Here is a 12169-nt window from a genome sequence, read left to right as displayed (position 1 = left end):
CCTCTGTCTGTCTGTCCGTCTGTCTGTCCAGGTGTGGGTGCTGACCCTGCAGCTCCCTGCTCTCTGTCGGGGTGAGCTAAACCCAGAGCTGGGATGCTGGGGTGGTTTCCAGGGGATTCCGGCTGGAGAGGGGCAGGGTTTGTGAGCCAGGTGTGAGGGGCAGGGCATGAGGGCCCAGGTGTGAGGGGTCAGGGGCTGCACAAAGCGGGCAGAGCCTCCCAAGGGGAGCAGGGGCGGTGCCAGGCGGGATTAAACGGGAGCGAGGAGGGGCTGGGGTCTGCCAGTACCCGCCGAGGGGCGAGAGGGATCGGGGCGAGACGGATCCTGCCTTCAATTGCAGCTGCTCACGTGTGTGAGTCGCACAAATATGTCAGGTATTTGTTGAATTTCTCCGTTTGAGGCCAGCGCCGCGTCCTGATGTTATCAAACCCGGGGCATGGACCAAGGCTCCGGGGAGCAACTGAGCTCTCCTAAGGCAGCGTTGAAATCCCCAAATTTGGCTCAGATCGAACCTCTCTGTGGGTCACTGTTGGGGCAGGATTGTTTTCACCCAGGGTTGTGCAGGGGCTGGGTTTGTGCAGGGTGGTGGGGAACGAGGGGGATGTTTGGGATCCCGGGGAAGAGAGAGCATCCAAAGGGAGCTGCGAGCACCTGAGCTCAGCCTCGGCCAGGCTGTGAGTGCCTTCCCAGGCTCTTCCCAGCATCCTGGGGCAATAGCTCGGCTGGCTCCGGGGTCCTGCTCCCCCCGCCCGGCTCTCCCGGGGGACCCTCGGCGGAGCCGCGCTGTTGCTCCCCGGGACAGCTCTGCCGCAGCCCCCGGGGAAGCTCCAGTGACTGCAAACCATAAATGAGCCTGTAAAATTAGCGGCTAATTAGCAGCGAGCGCAGGGTGCCTCGCCCCGGGGCTGGCGGCGCGGCCCAGCCCGGACCTGGCGCGGTCCGGAGCCGCCACCTCGTAATTGCAGAATTCGGGCAAAACACGGGGACCGCTGCTACGAGGAGATGGAAACACCTCCCGGCAGAGCTCTGGCCAGGCCACATCTGCCCCCGGGCGGCCACGGAGCCATGCGGCCTGGAACGGGGTCTGGTGTCGCCTGCCACCGAATCTGTTGTCCCCTGCTGGGCACGGAGGGACGGGCTGGCACAGCCCCAGAACTGGAAGGGGGATGGAGCGGCAAACAACCAGCCGAGAAAACCCCAGGGAACAACAAATAACCCCTGGACACGGGTTACTGCTGGTGACTGTGCAGGGCTGGGGTTTTCCCTTCCCGCTGCTCCGAGCTGGGCAGCGCGGAGGGGCCGAGGACTGCAAAGCATTTGCTGCAGAATCTGAAGAATTTGGAGTGAAACCCCCAAAGAAATTAAGGACAGATGGGTTAGAGGGGGGGGAAAAAAGAAACCCAAATTCCTGCTGCTGCTCGGTGCCTGCCTCCAGGGCACTGCCTGGTCCCTGTGCGGCTGTGCTGAGGGATGGATGGATGGACGGAGGGATGGGCATCTTTCATGCCAGGCAAACACTCTGAGGACACCAGAATACCCAGGGGATGATGCTCCTGCAGCACCCAGCCCCTGGGGGGCTCGGAGCTCCTCTGGCCATCCCCGGTTCCCATCCCGCCCTGGAGCCGCTCCTCAAGCGGAGCGAAGCGAGGGACGCGTGAGGAAAATGAACTTTTCCTCTTCCAACCAACAGCTCCGGGGCCGGGCCGACCCCGGGGGCTGCCCAGGGTGGGAGCCCCATCCCCACCCCGTGTTTAGTGCCGTAATCACCGGGATTAGGAGTTTTCTGCTCGGGCTGGCGCTGGCAGAGTCACCCAACACCTGCGTGCTGACTTCAGCACCTCAAATATTTCTGATGCAATTCCTTTTATTCCCCTCCTAAAGCAAACGCGATGTGTTAATGGGCAAGAAACGAAGCATAATTGCTCCTTTGTGTGAAATCAGTCGGAGAAAATCGCAGCAGCTCGGTTGCAAAACTGGAGCTGCAAACAGGTTTGGGGTGGGACCCACCCGGGCTCGGGGTGGCCTGGAGAGGGAACGTCCCGTGGAGTTTATGGGACGGGAATTGGGCATCTCCTCCTCGCTGAGGGGCAGAGCTGGGGCCAGGGCTCCTTCTCAGGCCGTGATTGATGCGTTCCCGTGTGCCAGGCTGGGGGAAACCACCTCCAGATGAAGGCAGGGCGGGGCCGGGGCCGTTTGCGGCTCCAGATGCGAACAATGAGGCCAGCGGGTCTTGATTTCATCCGTCAAGTAATTGGGCTGGAAGTCTGTGATGCTAATGACTCCACATCAAGCGCTCAGATGTGACCCATCCCCGGCCGGGGGCGGCGGCTGCAGCCCGCGGTGGCCGTGATGAATGTCCCCCAGATGTTCTCCCCCAGATGTTGTCCCTCCAGGGGAGGCCAGACCCACACGTGTGCTGTTAATAACGCCGAAGATCTGAGGTTAGCAATGACCACGGGGCGTTCCCGTGGGGGCTGGGGGGGCTGGCCCCGTGTCCTGCTCTGTGCTCGGGGCTGCCTGGGGTGGGGACACTCCTGGCTCTGAGGAGCCTCTGAGACCCCACCGGGCAGCCCTGGGTGCTCTAGGGAGGCAGAGGATGCTCCGAGGAGCTCTGACAGCCGTGAGAGTCAAAGATGGGGGAGACACACGAGACAGGGGTGCTCTGGAGGCACATCTGGGCAGATCCCAAAGCCTTGTCCCAGCTCCAGGGATGGCAGGCACTGGGCCCTGCCTTTCAGCCTGCGGGCTCTTGTCTCCAGAGCTTTCCAGAAAATCCTGTCTGTGGCCACATGAGATCCTGGAAAATGCCCTGGTCCCCTGTGCCAGGCTGCTGCTGTCCCTCAGCCCTGCCATGGGGACCCATTCCCACCCTGCCCTGGTGCAGGAGGGGATTTGGCACACCCAGGGCTCTGCCAGGGTTTCACCCCCAAGCTGTGATCCTAAACCTGTCCCCAGCATCTTGGATTTCTGGGCTGCCCTGGCTTTGTCTGTGCTGGAGCTGCTGGTGGCTGAGCCCCAGGCTGGGGACAGCCATCTCCTGGGCTGCTGGCTCCTCCCTGCTCCAGGGCTTTATCCATCGAGATTCCATGGGCCAGGGCTGGAGCTGGGACAAGTCCCAGGAGGATGAGCCGGGTCTGGGATGGGACCCTGCTCCAGCTGCCTCCCGTGGGGAGTGACAGGAGAAACGGTGTCACTCAGGTATTTGGATGATTTGAGGGATGCTGGTGGCTACCAGGAGGCCACGGGATGCTGCCCTGGGCCAGATCTGAGCTGTTCCTCTGGGGAGGGGATGGCACCCACGGGTGACACAGCACGGGGAAACCATGGGGACAACACCCGCGGGTGACACAGCATGGGTTGGTGCCACGGCAACCAGATGCCAACATCCCTGGGGATCATCCATGCCAGGAGGTTTCAGTCCCTAACGGGGCTTTCCCAGGGCGTGAGGGATGCCCGGGGCAGACCCGGAGGTGTGCGGGCAGTCCCGGTGTGCCGGAGCAGGAGGAATTGATGTGGGACAGACCCGGAGGTGTGTGGGCAGTCCCGGGCTGCTGGAGCAGGAGGAATTGATGTGGGACAGACCCGGAGATGTGCGGGCAGTCCCTGGCTGCTGGAGCAGGAGGAATTGATCCCGGGCAGATCCCGGAGGTGTGCGGGCAGATCCCGGTGTGCTGGAGCAGGGGGAATTGCAGCCCGGGGCAGATCCCGGAGGTGTGCGGGCAGTCCCGGGCTGCTGGAGCAGGAGGAATTGATGTGGGACAGACCCGGAGGTGTGCGGGCAGGAGGAATTGATGGGGAGCAGATCCCGATGCTGGGGGTGTGTGGGCAGTCCCGGGGTGCCGGAGCAGGAGGAATTGATCCCGGGCAGATCCCAGGGGTGTGCGGGCAGTCCCGGGCTGCTGGAGCAGGAGGAATTGATGTGGGGCAGACCCGGAGGTGTGCGGGCAGTCCCTGGCTGCTGGAGCAGGAGGAATTGATCTGGGGCAGATCCCAGGGGTGTGCGGGCAATCCCGGGCTGCAGGAGCAGGAGGAATTGATGGGGGACAGACCCGGAGGTGTGCGGGCAGTCCCTGGCTGCTGGAGCAGGAGGAATTGATCCCGGGCAGATCCCGGAGGTGCGTGGGCAGTCCCTGGTTGCTGGAGCAGGAGGAATTGATGGAGGGCAGATCCCAGAGGTGTGTGGGCAGCCCCGGGGTGCCGGAGCAGGAGGAATTGATGTGGGACAGACCCGGAGGTGTGCGGGCAGCCCCGGTGTGCTGGAGCAGGGGGAATTGCAGCCCGGGGCAGATCCCGGAGGTGTGCGGGCAGTCCCGGGGTGCAGGAGCAGGAGGAATTGATCCCGGACAGATCCCAGGGGTGTGCGGGCAGCCCCGGTGTGCTGGAGCAGGAGGAATTGATGGGGGACAGACCCGGAGGTGTGTGGGCAGTCCCGGGGTGCCGGACCAGGAGGAATTGATCCCGGGGCAGACCCCAAAGGTGTGTGGGCAGTCCCTGGCTGCTGGAGCAGGAGGAATTGATGGGGGGCAGATCCCGATGCTGGGGGTGTGCGGGCAGCCCCGGGGTGCAGGAGCAGGAGGAATTGATCCCGGGGCAGACCCGGAGGTGTGCGGGCAGTCCCTGGTTGCCGGAGCAGGAGGAATTGCAGCCCGGGGCTGGGGAGCCGAGCGTGCCCCACGCCCTCCCGGCTCTGGAGCCTTTCCAGCCCTTCCCTGGGATGGCTCTGGCATGTGCACCGCAGATGATGAGAGATGAGCGGGGCCTGGGCGCGGCTCTGCGCTGGAGCCCGCCCCGCCCGAGCTCCCGTTCTGCTCTGGCTGCCCGGGGAGAGCCGGGGTTTGGCTGAAAATGGGGGTTTTTCACCCAGAATGTGGGGTGTGGCTCCAGCAGGACCTGCTGCCTCCCAGCCCAGGTCTGGCAGCTCAGGCTGCATCCAGTGCGTGGGGAAATGAGGGTCCTGGGCAGGTTGGGGTCGGATTAAATTCCACTCAGGGACACCTTCCCCTGCCCCAGGCTGGCCCTGGGCACTGCCAGGGATGGGAGCTCAGGGAGTGGCCCCATCCCTCAATGGGGAGGTGAAAGTTCAGGATTCTGGCCTGACCTGGGAGCCTGATTCTGCTGCTACTGCTGAAATTCGGGTTTTAACATGAGTTAAACTCTGGAATCTGTGTTGGCCCCAGAGCAGGCTTGGCTGGGGGTGCAGCTGGCCAGGGTTTGATCCAGTGCTGGGCTTTGTGTCCCTCTTTGATCCCACATTTTTTCCTGTGTCCCAACCCCACCAGCACCTGCAAGAAGGACTGGGAGCCTCCTTTCTGCTTCTGACTCCCTTTTCAATCCCCTTTTCCCCCTCCATCCATCCGAGACGTTCTCCTTCACACCTCACTTTGTGTTTCACTGTGCTTGGCTCTGCTCCAGATGTTCCAATCCTCAATCCCACACCTTTCCCTCCCTTTGGCCACTGGATATTTGCCTGAACCTGAGCCAGAGGAAAGCTCCCCCCCCACCTGTGCATGGAATTAGCTGTGGGCATGCCAGACCTCCCCGGGCTCCCAAATGTGGCCATCTGCACCTGGCAACAGGATTTTTTAATGGCAAACAAGGAAAACACCCCCTGCCCCTAAATGGGTTGGGGTTGGTTTTTTCCCCTTTGGAAAAAAAAAAAAAAGAAGAAGAAGAAAAAGGAGGAAACTTGTAAATGATTTCCTTGGAAAAAGCCATTTCCCACAGAGATTGGGCAGGGCCATGGGGAGCCCGTGGCTGTGACTCAGGGGAAGGAGGATGAGTCCCAGCTGCTCTCTGCTGGATGGGGAACAGCTCTGCCTGAGTCCTGCCTGCTTTGGGGACGCTTGGGGACAGGGCTCTGCAGCCCTGGTGACAAGCTGGGCCTGTCCCAGGGCACAGAGCCAGTCCTGCCTCTCCTGCCTTCCCCTCTGCAGTGCTGGGGAGAGCCCCTCACTCAGGGGGTGCTGCTGCCCCTTCCCGCTCCCCAGCCCCACACTGGCACTGTCCCAGTGCCTCTGGCACAGCCCCCAGCCCTGCACCAGGGCAGTGTGCCCCAGGGGCACGGTTTGAGGCTGAGAGTGTGTGATTAAACCACAGTGTCCCTGTTGGTAGCCTGCTGTGGGTGTATTTTAAACAAGAAATTAGAGAATCAGGAATTCCCCGAGTAGTTTGGGTGGGAAGGGACCTTAAAGCCCATCCAGTGCCACCCCTGCCATGGCAGGGACACCTCCCACCCTCTCAGGCTGCTCCAAGCCCTGTCCAACCTTGGATCTCACCTGCTGTGGCCAGGAGAGGTTCCCTGGTGCCCCACTCCCCCCCAGATGACATTGTTGCTCAGGACCTTGCAGTGGGAACAGCAGCAGCAGGAGTTCCTGCACTCCCATCTCCCCTGGGCTGCTCCAGCCCTCCTGGGGAGCCTCCCAGGCTCATTAGGAGCTGTCTGCTTGCCCTGTAATTAGCTCTCAATGAGATCAGCACTGAACACAAATGCCATCAAGGCTCCAGGAGCCCCTGGGCTGCTGAGGAGCAGGTGAGGAGCTGCCAGGGCAGCCCTGGCTGGGCACTGAGGGGCAGGAGGCACTGAGGGGAGGGACAGGGCTTGATGAGGGTGAGCCCTGGCCCAGCAGAGACAGAGGTGGCTCCAGTGACTCCTCAGCCCTGGGGCTCCAACATCCCCCAGGGCACTGCAGCCACTCTGGAATTCCCAATCCAGCTGTGGCCTGCGGCTGGACAGGCTCCAGGCCCCACCTCTGGCTCATCCCTCACCCAGTGCAAGCACTGATCCTGCTCTGTGCCATCCCCTGGCTCCTTCCAAAGGGGACTTTTCCCCCTGGAAATGCCCTTGCTGCTCCACACCCAGCCAGCAGGAGCAAATCCCTCTGATTCCTCACACCTGGGAGCCCAGGGGCTGGGGTACAGCAAATTAAACACAAAAAAAGTCACTTTTGTGCCTCCTCCCATCCCTGTAATGTTTTTGCTGCCGGGATGCTGTGAAACCTGTGTCACTGCTGTGTCCCCACCCAGGAGGGCCCCACTGAGGGAAGAACAGCCCCCAGTTTGTGTCAGATGGGCAGTGAGGAGGGGGCTGGCTCAGGGCAGGGCTGGGGCAGTGCCAGAGCCCCAGGGACAGGGTTTGCTCTGCGCCCTGGGGCTCTGCCTGCCCCAATAAAAATTGCACATTTCATGGATGTTATTTTTTAAATTGAAGCTTAAAAAAAAAAACCAAACCCAAACCAGTGGGTTTTGGCTGCTTTATCCCCTTCTTGGGATGATTGAAATCAAAAGCAGAAATTGGGGGGAGGCTCCTTTTGTGGCTCCAGCTGGGTGGGAGCCAGCCCTGGCTCTGCAGCCACGGGGTGCCCGTGGTCCTGCAGGTCCCAAATTCCCAAATCCCACGGGGACAGTGACACGCAGCTGGTGCACCCACATCCTTGTGGGGCTGCTGGAGGTGCCCCAGCCCTCCCTGCTGGGGTGCTGCTGCCTTCCCGAGCCAGGGCAATGGGTTTGTCCTGCCCACCCTGGCTCTGTGGGGCTCAGCCCCCAAACCCCAGGGAGCTGAGGTGACCAGAGCTCCTCTGGGGACAGGGACAGCAGCTTGCTGGAGCTGGGGCTGGTTTTGTTCCTCCTCCCAGCACGGGGCTGTCTGCAGCTCCCCAGAATCTCTGTACCCACGGGCAATTCTCCGTGCTGGAGTTTTGCAAAACCATATTAAGAAAAAATCTCGCCCTGGTGCTGCTGGCTCTCCTCCAGGCTGGAAATTGCATTCCCCTGCTTGAAATTCCTCCCGGAGTTTCAGATGGAGAATGTACAACTTCACTTTCCATCTTGAGCTGCTGTCACACATTTTAATAACAGGGCTGGGCTCCACCCCAGCGGTGGCTGCGTGCCAGGATTCTGGAGCCAGCCCTCGGAGCTGCTGCTGGAGCTGGGGCTCAGCCCCCCAGCCCAGCCTCTTGCAGCTAGCCTGGGCTTTGTGCCTTGGTTGTAATCCTTGCTGGTGAGTTTTTGGTGTCCCCTTTGCCCCCGGTGATGGGAAGGGGGTGTGGAGGGGATCAGCTCCGTGTGCTGTGCTTGTGATCCCAGTGAGATGTGATACACTCCTCCTCCTCCTCCTCGCTCCTCTCCTCATTCTGTGATCTGCTCTGGGAGCTCTGGCAGAGCCCTGATGGCCCCACTTGGGCTCTTCCCTCTCCACCTTGCCTTTCCCCACCGCAGGACTGGGAGAAATCCCCCTGCACCCTGACACTGATGATGCTTTATCCCCAGAATCCAGCAGGAAAACCTCAAATCTTGGGGAAAAGCCTTTGCTGAGACCCTGCACGGGACTCCAGCAGGGGGGTGGCACTGCCAGAGCTGCTGGGGACATCCCTGTGTGCATGACCCCACGGTGGGGACACTGAGGAGTGACCTGGCAGGGCTGTGTGGCTCTGGGGACAGGACTCCATCAGGGCGGTGGCACTGCTGGAGCTGCTGGGGACATCCCTGTGTGCATGACTCCACGGTGGGGACACTGAGGAGTGACCTGGCAGGGCTGTGTGGCTCTGGGGACAGGACTCCAGCAGGGGGGTGGCACTGCCAGAGCTGCTGGGGACATCCCTGTGTGCATGACCCCACGGTGGGGACACTGAGGAGTGACCTGGCAGGGCTGAGTGGCTCTGGGGACAGGACTCCAGCAAGGGGGTGGCACTGCCAGAGCTGCTGGGGACATCCCTGTGTGCATGACCCCACGGTGGGGACACTGAGGAGTGACCTGGCAGGGCTGAGTGGCTTTGGGGACAGGACTCCATCAGGGGGATGGCACTGCCAGAGCTGCTGGGGACATCCCTGTGTGCATGACCCCACGGTGGGGACGCTGAGGAGTGACCTGGCAGGGCTGAGTGGCTCTGGGGACGCGTGTGAGGCTGGGACATCCCTGGGGACGGGGACCCTCCCTGCCTGGCCTGTCCCCGAGCCGCCTTTGACGGGCTGCTCTCTGAACCCGAGCAGTTGTGCTGTATTTGTCCAACAGCGGCTGCGATCAGGGAAACAGCCGCGCTAATTGGATCGGGCCGGCGGCGCTAATTGCCTGCGCTAATTGCCTGTTGGGAGCCGCCGCTCCCCATCAAGCTGCGCTCGCCTTTCAGAGCTCTGCTCGCCTTTACCAGCCTGGAGGTGACCTGCTGAACGATCCCCGGCTCCCAAAGCATTCCTCACCCCCGCCGCTCCCCCGAGCCCTTTTCTTTCTTTCTCTGCAATTACAAACTCGGGGAAACCCCCGGAACCCCCGAGCAGCCCCTGCCTGCGGCGGGCTGGAGGAGGGGACAGGGCTAGGGGACCTGGGGGGTGGCAGGGGTCCCACCCTGCTGGGTTGGGGATGGGGGAGAGGGTGGGGCACGGAGCTCAGGTGGGGCTGTGCTGATGCTGCTGGGTTTGCCCCTGGTGGCACTTGTCACTTGTCCTGGATCGGGCAGGAGGGTCCCAGTGCAGGAGCAGGGTTTGTGGGGAGAGCTGATCCCATTGCCCTGAGCAGGGTTTGTGGGGAGAGCTGATCCCCCTGCTCTGAGCAGGGTTTGTGGGGAGAGCTGACCCCACTGCAGGAGCAGGGTTTGTGGGGAGAGCTGATCCCCCTGCAGGAGCAGGGTTTGTGGGGAGAGCTGATCCCCCTGCTCTGAGCAGGGTTTGTGGGGAGAGCTGATCCCCCTGCAGGAGCAGGGTTTGTGGGGAGAGCTGACCCCACTGCAGGAGCAGGGTTTGTGGGGAGAGCTGATCCCAGTGCAGGAGCAGGGTTTGTGGGGAGAGCTGATCCCCCTGCTCTGAGCAGGGTTTGTGGGGTGAGCTGATCCCATGGCCCTGAGCAGGTTTTGTGGGGAGAGCTGATCCCATTGCCCTGAGCAGGGTTTGTGGGGAGAGCTGATCCCATTTCAGGAGCAGGGTTTGTGGGGTGAGCTGATCCCATTTCAGGAGCAGGGTTTGTGGGGAGAGCTGATCCCACTGCAGGAGCAGGGTTTGTGGGGAGAGCTGATCCCACTGCTCTGAGCAGGGTTTGTGGGGAGAGCTGATCCCCCTGCTCTGAGCAGGGTTTGTGGGGAGAGCTGATCCCACTGCTCTGAGCAGGGTTTGTGGGGAGAGCTGATCCCACTGCTCTGAGCAGGGTTTGTGGGGAGAGCTGATCCCCCTGCTCTGAGCAGGGTTTGTGGGGAAAGCTGATCCCATTGCCCTGAGCAGGGTTTGTGGGGAGAGCTGACCCCACTGCAGGAGCAGGGTTTGTGGGGAGAGCTGACCCCACTGCTCTGAGCAGGGTTTGGCTCCTCCATGGATCATCTCCCTCCCCATGGCCACGGCTCCTGGGAGCTGCTGGGCCACCAGCCCAGCCCTGGAGCTACCCAAGGGCTGCTCACTCCTGCCAGGACCCAGGGAGGGAAAACCAGCCCTGTCAGTGGGGACCATGGAGGGTGGTGAGGCCCTGGCACTGCCACCCCCGGGTGGCCACTGCCAGCCAAGGGCACCAAACACGGGGAGAACATTGCAGAATTCATTCATTTCAACCCAACTGCCCTGGTTTGGCTAAAAACCTGCATGTGAGCTGCTCACCCTCCATGGCCTGAGCTGCATCCAGGGACCCTCCTGCAGGGCCCCCCAGACACAGGCTGGGGTGACCTTGGGCCCATCCCAAGCCCTCGGCGCCAGCCCTGACCGCAGACTCGTGTTTCCAGCCCTTTTCCCCAATTCTGGAGGTGAGAAAGGAAGGCTCTGAGTGCTCTGCAGGGAGCTGGCGGTGCCAAGAGGCCCCGTGGCAGCAGCCCTGGCAGCCCCCACGCCGAGGGTGAGGAGGGGAGTGCCCTGCTCCCCCTGCCACCCTCCCAGAGCCTCCCTGGCTGCGCCGGGACAGGAGTTTGTCAGGATGGATCTGCTCTTGCCAAACGTTCCCTTTTTGACAGACTGGCATTTTCCAAGAGCAACATTGGCCCTCCCAAGCCAAACAGGGAGCTGGAGCAGCTCCTGTTTCCAATGGCTCATGGAAAGGCAGCCAGGGCTGGCCAGGGGCAGGGTTTGAAGGTGTTTGTGCTGATGGAACTGCTCTGATGGTGATGCCTTGGGAAGCTGGGCCAGAGCAGAGCCTGGGCAGAGTTCAAGGACAGAGCAGGGATTTATTAAAAGGCCTCAGTGGATCCACCTTGGGCATTGCAAGAGCCCAGCCAGGGCTGCACCCAAGGTGAACCAAAATGGTCACAAATTGGATGAGGTCTCACACTTTGACAAGTTTTGGTCCATTTGCATCTTGGGGTTCATTGTCCTAATATAGCTTTAGGTTATGAAGATCCATCCTTGTTTTTCTCTAATTCCCTGCTCTTTTGGGACAGACAGAACCTGTCCTTGGTTCTGGGGCTGGAAAAGGATTGCTCTGTGTGCCTGAGCTGTGGGGAGAACCTGCTGACACTTTACATGGAGTTCAGAGTTATCATACACCAGTGCAGTCCAGAATCTGGGAAACAGGAGAGCTCAACCAGGGCACCAGCAGCAGCTGCACTGCTCGGGGTCCTGCTGGGGCTGGGAGGGGTCTCGGGCTGTCCCACCCCTCTGAGAGCTCCGTGCGGGACAGAGCAGCCCCGAGCACCAGCCACGAGAGGGCACAAAGCCCTGCAGCCAGGCAGCCCTGTCACCGTGTCACCCGGCAGCCCTGGGACCCTGTCACCGTGTCACCCGGCAGCCCTGGGACCCTGTCACCGTGTCACCCTGCAGCCCTGGGACCCTGTCACCGTGTCCCTGGGTCATCTGCAGCTGTATCATCCTGTCACCCCCCCAACCCTGTCCCCATGTCCCCCTGCAGCTTTGTCACCCCCCAGCCCTGTCCCAGTGCCACCCTGCAGCTTTGTCACCCTCCAGCCCTGTCCCAGTGCCACCCTGCAGCTTTGTCACCCCTCAAGTCCCCACTGGTGCCACCGTGGCCCACCAGGACCTTCAGTGACCCCAGCTCTTGTCTCCCTGCCCATCCCAGGCCATGGATCCCTGTCCCCACCACTCCCCAGCTCTTGGGGGGTTCAATCCTAAACAGAGTTAATTGCATTAATGGCTAATTAAGACACCAGGCTGGTGCCTGCCTGGGATCCTGCTCTGCTGCTGGAGGGAGACCCTTCCCAAAACCAGCCCTGGAGCCCTGGGAATGGTGAGAGGAGGAAGAAAAATCGATGGG

Source organism: Haemorhous mexicanus, chromosome 17 (genome assembly GCF_027477595.1).
Source record: "Haemorhous mexicanus isolate bHaeMex1 chromosome 17, bHaeMex1.pri, whole genome shotgun sequence".
NCBI classification, from domain to species: domain Eukaryota; kingdom Metazoa; phylum Chordata; class Aves; order Passeriformes; family Fringillidae; genus Haemorhous; species Haemorhous mexicanus.
The sequence above is the reverse complement of the archived record's forward strand: the minus strand, read 5'-3'. Positions refer to the sequence as shown.